This window comes from Abrus precatorius, unplaced genomic scaffold, assembly GCF_003935025.1.
Source record: "Abrus precatorius isolate BTA unplaced genomic scaffold, Abrus_2018 Scaffold4, whole genome shotgun sequence".
Taxonomy (NCBI): Eukaryota; Viridiplantae; Streptophyta; class Magnoliopsida; order Fabales; family Fabaceae; genus Abrus; species Abrus precatorius.
Window position 1 is genome coordinate 5,291,677 of NW_020874384.1, and position 12,383 is coordinate 5,304,059.

The window sequence follows — 12,383 nt, forward strand, 5'->3', positions numbered from 1 at the left end:
CTCATGGTCATCTGCTTCACAAGCTCCTCCAATGACGGCTCATTCTTCTGACAAGAAGAGGCTTGGGATGAGGATGCTTGCTGCTGTTGGTGAGGTTGTTGCCCATGTTGTTGATCATTCCATTGGAGTGGCTGATGTGGCCTACCTTGACCAGCTTGGTAATTGTTGCTTTGCTGATTTTGCTGGTTGGAATTTCCTCCCCACCTCAAGTTTGGATGATTTCTCCAGCCCGGGTTATACCGGTTTGAAGAAAGATCCCAGTTTGGTTGTTGCTGTTGCTGCTGAAAAGGAAATTTGTTAGTGTAAATATTTGCAGCATAGGCTTGGGGATTACCTTCAGGAGTATCTAACTCCTGCAATGTGGGGTAGCTGTCTGTATAATGATCTGCAGCTGAGCATATTCCACAAAGTGTAGCTGGAACTGGTGGTGGAGGTGTTGCAGAGACAGCACTTTTTTGCATTGCAGCTAATTGCTTTACCATGGAGGCTAGCTCATCAATCTTGTGCTCCAATTTGTTTGGTTCTGTAGCTTGAACTTCATACACACCTCTAGTAACACAAGAATTCTGTCTAGTTGCAAATTGCTGGGAGTTGGCAGCCATGTTTTCTATCAAGTTCCTGGCCGCCGCAGGGGTCTTATCTACCAAAGCTCCTCCACTCGCTGCATCGATCATACTCCTATCCATTGGGTGTAATCCCTATTAGAAGTACTGGATCAGCAATTGATCGCTAATTTGGTGGTGAGGGCAGCTGGCACATAGTCTTTTAAACCTCTCCCAGTATTCATAGAGAGTTTCTCTTTCTAGCTGTCTAATTCCACAAATTTCTTTTCTTATGGATGCAGCTCGGGAGGCCGGAAAGAACTTCTCTAGGAAGAGTCTTTTGAGGTTGTCCCAACTTGTTATTGATCCCGATGGAAGGTAGTACAACCAGTCCTTTGCAGTGTCTATTAATGAGAAAGGGAAGGCCTTCAATTTGACATACTCCTCTGGGACACCTTGAGGTCGCATGGTGGAGCAAACAATATGAAACTCCTTCAAGTGTTTGTGAGGGTCTTCACCTGCAAAACCATGGAATTTAGGTAGAAGGTGAATTAATCCAGTTTTTAAAACAAAAGGGGCATCTACATCTGGATATTGGATGCACAATGTTTGGTATGTGACATCCGGTGCAGCTAGCTCCTTCAGAGTCCTCTCGTCACCTGCCATTGCTCCAAAACTAGAGTTAAGTGAAAATGGAGAAGAGTAAATAGAATTTGGTGTCACAGATTGCAAAGATGCAGTAGGTGATGATAATGATTCAGAGTGTTCAGAGTGATCCCTATGTGTCCTAAGGTTCCTATAAAAAGTCCTATCAATCTCCTGGTCTAATGGATACAAATCTCCAGGGTTTGATCGAGTCATGCACTAGATATCAACTAACTAAATTGAAAGCAAATTGAGTAAATGAAATAACAAGAACAATTTAAGATTTCTCTGCAGAATTATGCAGCAAAAAGTGCAGAAAAAACAGAGAAATATGCAGCAAAATGAGTGCAGAAAATTGAAAGTGAGTAATTGAAAAATTGCGGCACTAGAATGAAAGGAATGATGCAGAAAATCATGCAATGATAATGCAGAAACAGATTATAAAATTCGTATGACTATCAACACAATACAAGAACTCAAAATGAAACACACACACTAACATGCAAGACACAAAAACAGAGCACCAAGCATGTTCAACATAAGTTAAGCACCAAAAATTCCCCGGCAACGGCGCCAATTTGATGAAATGATATTTGAGCTACTCGTCATGCAAAAGATTGTCGTTAATCCTCATCAAATATGCAAAGAAACGAATGCAGTACTAGGGTGTTATCCTAGGTCGTCTCCAAGGAATTTTTGGTTGGGAACATACATCGAACAAGTGTAAACATGTATTTTAAAGCAAGTAAATTGGGGAGAGGTTTGTCAATTTCCGAGTTTTAATCAAGAACGAAAAGTAAATTTAATGAAATTCAATTAATTAAAATGAGTAATCCCTAGTCAAGCAATGAGTTCTATCATTATTCTTCCAAATGATTCAATAATCCCCTTTCTTTCCCTTAAATTAAGTTAATCTAACAAGCAAAGACTAACTTTAACATCCCAATTAAAATTAAGCATCTTAATGGGCTCCAATCTCTATCCCTAAGATTAAGCAACCTCAAGGATTAACCAAAATTAAGCAATTTTGAATTAGAATTTCGTTAGGTAAATTAGGGTTCATTAAGCAATGTTCCCTTCATGCAAATTCCATTTCATTCAGAGATTGGGGTTAATAAATTCAAGGAAAGAAAGATTTGTATTGCAATTAATCCCAAGAATTCAAGATTCATGTGCATTGACTAGGAATTACAAGAAAGTTTAGCCCTCCATATGGATGGGCTTCACAAATGAGAGAAAGAAATGCAAGAACGTAAACATCATTAATGTAAACTTAAAAAAAATCAAAGGAGAAATTGGAAATTAAAACCTATAGAGGACCCTTGGCTGTCACCCAAGACTCCAATGTCGTAAGCAATTATCCCAATTTGGCAAAGGAAAAATGTGTAAAGTGTCAAAAGTCCCGTACCCTAATTCCTAAAATCTATTTATAGTGGATGACATGTCACCAAAGTGTCCACTTTTGCCTTTGAAAGTGTCCACTTTGGGCCTTCAAAGTGTCCACGCGCAGGATGGAAGGAATGCCGCTTCTTTGGAGTTGCTACTATTTGTGCTGAAAGTAGCTACTTTGGATGGGCGTAGCTACTATGAGAGCCCATAGTAACCACGCGCAGGAAGGCTTCAAAATCAGCGTCCAGGAGCTTCTGAAGTTGCCACTTTTGGGCTTGAAAGTTGCTACTTTGGAACCTTTAATGCCCATGCTTGCTGTAGTTGCCACTTTTACTCCTCAAAGTAGCTACTTTGGAGGCAACTTTCATCTAAAGACCAAGATTTCTCAAATTTAACTTGGGCATTCTGCAAAATCATCAAGATAATTAAAATTGCAATCTATATCTATGTAATTAAATGCAAATTAACCAAAAATTAATAAACCTATGATATTTATTCAAAATGTGATTTCTATATTATTTTCACTATCTAAGTCCATTTTTTCTATCAAGAAGCATAAAAAGGCAAGTAAAAATATAATAAAAAGTGGATTCATCACCTCCCCATCTACAGAACTCATTTTCCTCCACCAGCAACTGCTGCAGAAGAGGAAAAAGATGATGAAGAAGATGATGATTTGGAAGATGAGGATGAGGATGAAGATGAAGAGTAGATTAGGAAGATGATGATCACTTTTGCTGGTGAAAGTGATCACTCTAGAACCATAAAATGAAGAAGAGCTTTTACGTAATCACTTTTGCTGGCAAAAATGATCGTTCCAGAGAGGTTGCAATGAGAAGAGCTTCTGCGTAATCACTTTTTCTGGAAAAAGTGAGCGTTCCAGAGAGTCCTCTAAGAAGAGTAGCTTCTGCGTGTTCACTATTTCTAGCGGAAGTGAACACGCGCATGACATTAGTAAGGGAAACTTCTACATGGCTACTATCACTAGCAAAAGTGAACACGCGCAAGTGGAAATGAAGAATTAGCTTCTGCGTGATTACTATTGCTAGAAAAAGTGATCACGCCAGTAGAGCGGGAATTCTATAAAAGGTAGTTAGCTCAGGAATTTAGGGAGTTTTTGTTCATTTTTTATTTTCCATTTGTTTTTGTTGTTGAGAGAGTCAGAGAGGGAGATTGAGGACGAACACCAAGCCTCATTTCTTGAGGGATCAGATTGGAGATTGGCTTGAAGATGTTTCTTCTTTGTTCATTCTCTTCTTCTCTTCTCTTTTTGTAATGTTTGCTTAAACTCTTTGTGGTTAGGAACTGTGAATTTGAAATGGAAATGTTGAATTGATTTTGGATCTGAACTTTGAGTTTTGGATTGGATTGAGTGATTGATTCTGCTATTAAAGTAGTGATTGAATGGAAATTTGATCAACTAATCATAGAGGAACTCTTATCAATGGGAATTGAATTTGTTTCTCAGATCTGAATTAATTGCTAAGGTTATTGGTTTCTTAGGGATAAGATATCTTAATCTTGCAATCTTTTGGTTTCTCAAACTTAATGCAGCATTTGATTGGATTAGATCTAAGGGATTAGAGTGATTTAATTAGATGTTAGATTCATTGAGGCAAGGGATTGTCCTTTGATTAATATAACGTGAAACTAATTGTCATTCTATCTAAATGCTTGAAAGTTCAGAACTTTATTAATTCAATGTTGAAGTTTTGATGAAACAATTTCCTAACTACACTTTCTACATCTGTTTACTATATACTTTTGTACTAATTGTTCAGTTTTATGATGAATCCATATTTTTACTGATATTTTAGCATAATTCTAACACAATTAATAAGAAAAATATATGAAGAAAGCAGAAAAACTAAGAAAAAAAGAGAAGGAATTGAAGTTTGTTTACATATGTAGTTATCTTAGCAATTGTAGAAATTTTGCTTAGAAATTAAGTTTTTAATCTTGTTTTTGAAGGAATAAATTGAGCCAGGATCATGGAAATGGAGGCTTGATGACAAGGAAGAAGAAAGAAGCAAGTCTGGACTCCAAAAACACAAGACCAAGAAAGTGCAGACTGGGCGTGATCACTATTGTCAGTAAAAGTGATCACTCTAGAGTTCAAAGAAGCAGAAAGCTTGGGCGTTACCACTATTATCAGCGAAAGTGAACGTTCTAGGGAGCTTTCAACCTAGCTAGTTGCGCGTAATCACTTTTATTCATAAGAGTGATCACGCACAACCACTTGAGCTCTGCGTAGTCACTTTTATCAGTAAGAGTGATAGTTCCAGAGAGCCCTCAATATCAAGAAAGTTGCACGTGGTTACTTTTTCTCATAAAAGTGTTAACGCGCAACCATAAACCTTCTACGTGGCTACTATTTCTTATAAAAGTGATAACGTGCAAATCTGAGAAATTCTATAAATAACAGAAACGTGCAGATTTTTCGGAGTTCAGTTTTATTTTTCCGTTTTTCTGTTAGATCTCGTTGAGAGAGATTGAGAGAAGATTGGGGTCAAGTCTTGAAGCTTCCACAAAGAGGAATCAGATTGGAGCTTCCGGCCATGACTTCTTAGAGTTTTTCTTCTTCTTCTTCTTCTTTCTCTTTCTCTTCTCCCATGTCTGAGTAGTTTTCTTGTAGTTAGGGGTTTATGGAACTCGAATTGATGTATTGATTTGACTCTTAGTTCTGGATTTTGAGTTCTTGTATTAATTGAATTGTGAATTCTGTTTTTCTTGCAATCTATAAATGGAAATTCGTTTGATTCATCTTAGAGGAACAATTACCAATGGAAGCTGGATTTGCTTCTCCGATCTGAGTTAGCAATCAGAAGTTGGGGATTTCTTAGGGATAAGGAGACCTAATTCTGCAATCTTAAGGTTCTAAGTCTTAATGTAACTTGAAATTGAACTTCACCTAAGGGATTAGGGTGGTTTAGTTGCTTGTTAGGGTCAATGAGTTAAGGAATTAACCTTTGGCTATTGCTATGCGAAACTGATTGTCAATTAACCAAGTTCTTGAATGTTCAGAGGCATAATTGAATTAATATTGATATTCTTGTGAAGTAAATTCCTAACTATTCTTCATTCCCATCTCAATTCATCACATTGTTATACTCTGTTTTTCTGCAAGTTAATTCTCTGTATTGTGCTGGTTTACTGCTATTATATGTTACTATTCTCTTTCTAAAATTTGTATGGCTCAAATGGTTATAATTCTGTGAAGTGGTACTTGAAATCTAAATTCCCTGTGGAGACGATATTTGGATCTTAAATTTACTCATTACTTGCTGCAATCTTAGTGCACTTGCTAGTGTTAGATTGCGAACAACATTTTACTTTCTAATTTTGTTTTTTATACATTCATACCAAATCCATCTGAAATTTGTAAAGCTCAACTAACTATGATCTTGTGAAGTGGTAATTGAGAACTTTATTCCCTGAGGCCGATACTTGGAACTCAATTTGATTCTAAGATTTTTTATAACTTGCTACAACAACACTAGTACACTTGCTAGTCAGTTTACTTTCAGTACAACAGCAGTTGTAAGAGTAACAGTAGCTCCTGTCCTACAAAATAGTGACTCCTCCCATCAATCAAATTTCTCTAAAACCTCAAGTAGCACACTTATCACATTCTAATCCTTCCAATACACACTCTTAACATTAAATCTCAATTCAAGTATCAAATTCACCTCAGAAAACATATGCAGCGGAATCAAATTGTAGAAAGTAATTAGCATGCATAAGGAAAATTCAAATACAATGCAAAAAGCTTAAATTGGGTTAGAAATGTGAGTTGCCTCTCATAAAGCGCTCTTTTAACGTCACTAGCTTAATGTTCAATGTTCCTCACTCAAGAGAAACCAACTTCATGCACACTTTGGCCCTCTCCACTTGACCTCCAAGGTAGATTTTTAATCTTTGCCCATTCACCTTGAATTCTCTCCCATCCTTGGGATCTGCTATCAGTACAGCACCATAGGGTGATACCTCTTTCACCACAAAAGGTCTAGACCACTTAGATTTTAATTTCCCTGGAGGCTACCTCAATCTTGAATTGAAAAGTAAAACAGATTGTCCAAGTTCAATTTCCCTTTTCAAAATAAATCTGTTGTGCAACTTCTTGATTCTTTCCTTGTATAATTTGGCATTTTCATAAGCATTAAGTCTGAATTCCTCTAACTCATGCAGCTACAACAGTCTTTGTTCTCCTGCACTAGCTTGGTCAAAATTCAACCATTTCACAGCCCAAAATGCTTTATGTTCAAGTTCCACTGGTAAGTGGCAAGCCTTTCCATACACCAGCTGATAAGGAGACATTCCAATTAGTGTCTTGAAAGCAGCCCTATATGCCCACAAAGCATCATCCACTTTCTTAGACCAGTCCTTTCTTGAAGTACTTACCACTTTCTCTAAAATCTGCTTTATTTCCCTGTTGGAAATCTCTACTTGGCCACTTGTCTGAGGGTGGTAAGGTGTAGCTATTCTATGCTTGATTCCATACTTTTCTAGGATTGATTCCAGGTATTTGTTGCAAAAATGGCTTCCTCCATCACTTATCAAAATTCTGGGCACTCCAAACCTTGAGAAGATGTTCTTTTTGATAAATGAAACAACAGTACTTGCATCATTTGTCCTGGTAGGAACTGCTTCCAGCCATTTGGACACATAGTCCACTGCTACTAACATATATTCTTTTGAAAATGAGCTGGGGAAAAGACGCATGAAGTCTATTCCCCACATGTCAAATAGCTCTACCTCAAGTATGTTTTGCAGTGGCATCTCATGTTTTTCCTAGACATATTGCCCACTCTCTAGAATCTATCACATTTTTCGACATAGTTCTTGGCATCTCTAAACAATGTTGGCCAAAACAGGCCAGATTACAGAACTTTGGCTGCTGTCCTTGAGCTTCCATGATGTCCTCCATAATCTGAACTATGATAGTGCCACAAAACATTTTCTTGCTCTTTCTCTGGTATGCAACTTCTCAACCGCCCATCTACTCCAATTTTAAACAGCAATGGATCTTCCCACACATAATATTTTCTGTCATGAAAGAAATTTTTCCTTTGTTACCAACTCATCCAATTTGGAACATGATGTGTAGCCTTAAAGTTGGCTATGTTGGCAAACCATGGCTGTGATTCAATCCTGAATAAGTTCTCATCTGGGAACTCTTCTTTTATTTGCTCTACCTCAAAAGGTATGATCTCAAGTGGTAGTCTTGATAAGTGATCAGCAACTTCATTTCCTTCCCTTTCTTGTCTTTGATCTCCAACTCGAATTCTTGAAGGAATAAAATCCATTTTAATAATCTGGGTTTAGTATCCTGCTTTGACAAAAGATACTTAAGAGTAGCATGGTCAGTGTACACTATAACCTTGGATCCTATCAAATAATACCGAAACGTGTCAAATGCAAATACTATAGCTAGAAGTTCTTTTTCAGTAGTACTGTAGTTAATATGTGCAGTGTTAAGAACTCTACTAGCATAATGAATAACATGCAGTTTCTTGTCTTTTCTTTGGCCTAAAACTGCTCCTATAGCTACATCACTAGCATCGCACATCAACTCAAAAGGTAATTCCCAATCAGGTTTGACAAGTACAGGTGCAGAAATTAATTTCTCTTTCAAAATGTTAAAAGATACTAAACACTTATCATAAAAAAAAAAAAAATCTACATCCTTACTCAACAACTCACTCAATGGCTTTGCAATTTGGGAAAAATCTTTAATGAACCTGCGATAAAAACTAGCGTGTCTCAGGAAACTTCTTACTCCTCTTACATTCACAGGTGGTGGCAGCTTCTCTATCACTTCTACCTTTGCAGGGTCCACTACCATTCCTCTTGCTGAAATCTTATGTCCTAAGACAATTTCTTCTTGTACCATAAAATGACACTTTTCCCAGTTAAGAACAAGGTTTGAGTCTTGACAACACTGCAAAACAAGAGATAAATTAGCTAGACACTGATCAAAAGAATTACTAAATACAGAAAAATCATCCATAAACACTTCTATAATTTTTTCAATCATATTAGAAAAATGGACAGCATACACCTTTGAAATGTAGCTGGAGCGTTGCATAGTCCAAATGGCATCCTCCGATATGCAAAAATTCCAAAGGGACAAGTGAATGCTATCTTTTCTTGGTCCCTTGGGTCAACTGCAATCTGGTTGTAACCAGAGTATCCATCTAAGAAATAGTAGTAGTCATACCCAGCTAATCTCTCCAACATTTGGTTAGCAAATGGAAGAGGAAAATGATCTTTTCTTGATGCATCATTAAATTTCCTATAATCAATGCACATCCGCCATCTGGTTACTGTTCTAGTAGGTATTAACTCATTTTTCTCATTTGGCACAATAGTTATAACTCCTTTCTTAGGCACTACATGAACCAGACTGACCCATTGGTTATCCAAAATAGGATAAATAACTCCTGCATCTAGTAATTTCATCGCTTCTTGCCTCACCACCTCTTTCATGCTTGGATTAAGCCTTCTTTGAGGTTGAACAACTGGTTTGAAATTCTCTTCAAACAAGATTCTATGCATGCAAAAAGATGGATCTATACCTTTCAAATAAGAAATATGCCATCCTAGTGCAGATTTTTGCGCTCTCAACACTCTCAAGAGCTTTTCTTCTTGTTGTTTCTTCAAATTGCCATTTATTATTACTGGTTTGTTATGCCTTTCATCAAGAAATGTATACCTCAAGTTAGAGGGTAGTTGCTTGAGTTCCACTATGGCTCTTCTTTCTTCTCCTCTTCTTGATGTAATTCTTCCTTGAGTTGGTTCACTGCATTATTAACATATGGAAGAGAATCTAGTTGCAATATGCATTCTTTCATGACTTCATCTTGCTCCTCTTTAATACAGCCTTTTGCTGTAGCTATTGTACCTTCCAAGACTGCACTTTCATCATGTTTCTCTAGAATGGTGGTATCACAGCATCCAACACATCAATCTTCACGCAGCTCATATCATCACTTGGATGCTGAATGGCTTCAAATACATTGAAAATGACTTTTTCCTCTTGGACTCTTAGCATTAATTCACCTTTCTGCACATCAATCAAGGCTCTTCTTGTGGCTAAAAATGGCCTTCCTAGAATGAGAGGGATATCTGCATCTACCTCTATATCAAGTATCACAAAATTTGCAGGGAATATAAATTTGTCTACCTTGACTAACAAGCCTGCCACTACTCTATAGGGATATGTATATGATTTGTCCGCTAATTGTAATGTTATCCCCGTTGGCTTCACCTGTTCAATTCCTAGCTTCTTCATAATGGCTAAGGGCATTAGATTTATGTTGGCCCCCAAATCACACAGTGCTCTCCCTACTGTGCAATTCCCAATAAAGTAGGGTATGCTGAAGGACCCTGGATCCTTCAACTTCTGGGGCAGTTTTCTCTGCAAAATTGCACTGCACTCTTTAGTGAGTGGTACTAGTTTCTCCATATCCAGCTTCCTCTTCTTAAACAAGAGCTCTTTCATAAATTTTGCATAAGAAGGCATTTGTTCTAATGGCTCTGCAAATGGGATATTAATTTGGAGCTTCTTGAACACATCTATGAATCTTTCAAACTGCCTTTCTTGTCTAGGATCTTGTACTCTCTTTGGAAATGGTAACCTTTTGAATTGCTCTTCACTAATAGGCTTGCAGGCTTGTTCAAATTTCTGCTTCTTGCCCCTTTTTTCTTGTTTGTTAGTGCAATTTTCTTCCTCTTCTCCCCTCTTCAACATGGTATAATTTCCAGTTTCAAAGTCTTCTTGTTTCAGCTCACTCTCTTCTTTAGAATGGGTGACTTCATCTTTCTTTCTTGGGCTAGAAACCACTGCTCCACTTCTTGTGGTTATGGCTTGGCATTGCTCCTTTGGATTCACTATTGTATTACTAGGAAACCTCCCTTCATCTCTATTAGCAAGTTGTTCAGCCAACTGCCCAATTTGCGTTTCTAACTTCTTCATGGAGCTTTCCTGATTTTTGAAATTCGTTTGTGTCACTTTCACAAATTGCAATAATGTGTCTTCTATTTCATTTATTTTTTCACTCAAGGGTTTTGAATACCCTTGATTTTTCTGGAATTGTGCAGAAGAACTCCCTTGGAAATATTGTTGCTGTGCTTAAGGAGCTGCAGTTGGAAAAGGTGCAGTACCTGCATTTCCTCTTGCACTTGAATTTTGTGGATTCCACTTATAGAACTGTTGTCCTCTATTATTAATAGGCTAAAAACTAGGTGCAAACTGTTGCTGTGGCCTTTGGTAATTCCCCATATAATTAACTTGATCAGATTGTTCTACAACTGTGGGATCACAAGCTCCATTCACATGGTTGCCACCACAGAAATCACAACTCAGTTGTGAAGTTGAAACAACACTAGTCTGCAGGTTGCTTATTTGTTGAGTCAATGTAGCAATTTGTTCAGAGAATTATTGATTCTGCAGTTGGTTTTGAGCAAACAAGGCTTCTATGGATTTGATATCATAACCTCCTCTCCTTGAAGCTTGTCTTTCATTCAAATTTTGATACATTGAAGAAGCCATCATCTCTATAATTTGCTAGGCTTCTTCCAAGATTTTTGAACTCAATGAACCTCCAGCTGTTGCATCTATCATTGTTTTAGTTGCTGCAGTCATTCCGTTATAGAATGTTTCAAGTTGCATTCACTCCGGTATGCAATGATGAGGACACTTCCTTAGTAATTCCTTGTATCTTTCCCATGCTTCATATAATGGCTCTCCATCTTGTTGAACAAAAGATGTAATTTTCCCTCTTATTTTCGCAGCTTTTGAAGGGGGAAAATATTTTGTTAGGAACTTGTTCACCAAATAAGCTCATGTTGATATGCTACCTTGTGGTTGAGCTTGAAGCCAACACTTGGCTTTGTCTCTCAATGAAAATGGGAATAATCTGAGTCTAATTGCATCCTCAACCCCATTAATTCTGATTGTGTCACAAAGTTGCAAGAAATTTACAATGTGCATATTTGGATCTTCTAAATGGCCTCTTGCAAATTGGTCCTGTTGTACCAAATTCAAGAGTGCAGGTTTTATCTTAAAGAGCTGAACCCTTGTAAATTGGGAACTAAATAGTCCCTTAGTGTTCTCAGTCTTGGTTGCTCTGCCATCTTTGTTTGTCATGGAATTTGACTGGTTTGAGGTGAAGGTGTAAAACTCTCTTGCTCCTCTCTTTGAATCTGTTTAATTCTTGCTTCACTTCTCAACCTCCTTAATGTTTGGTCAATGTCAGGATCAAATACCAAAGTGGATTTGCTTTTATTTTTCCCTCGCATATACAAATCAAAATTAACCAGTTAAACTAAAAATCAATATTAAGAGATGTAAAAACAAAGATTATGCAGAAAAATATCAGCATAAACATATGAAATTCAAGTCTAAACAATTACAGAATTATGCAGAAATCTCCACTATTATTCTATACTTATCTAATTAAAGGCAAAACAGAGTAATTTTTATGTAACGCTAAATTGAATAGAAAAATTCAGAAAACAAAACTCAATCTAGCAATTTTCCTGCTACTAATGATATTGAAACTCAAATTCCCCAGCAACGGCGCCAAAAAGTTGTTGTACAATTTCTAACACTAGCAAGTGCACTAGGAATTGCAGCAAGTAATGAGTAAATTTAAGATCCAAGTATCATCTCCATAGGGAATTAGGAATTCAATTACCACTTCACAGAGCAATAACTAGTTGAGTCATACGAATTTGGAAAGTTTGCAACATGTAAAAGTAATAAACCAGAATAATAAAAGGTAGTAAAATTGATGTAAAAGT

At 37.1% G+C, this 12,383-nt stretch overlaps 1 non-coding gene across 1 annotated transcript; it reads left to right on the plus strand.

Moving 5' to 3' along the window:
- Positions 1-11,260: 11,260 nt before the first annotated feature.
- Positions 11,261-11,367, plus strand: LOC113866426. The gene has a single exon (XR_003505065.1). It is a non-coding gene; the product is annotated as a small nucleolar RNA R71 (small nucleolar RNA).
- The last annotated feature ends 1,016 nt before the right edge of the window (positions 11,368-12,383 follow it).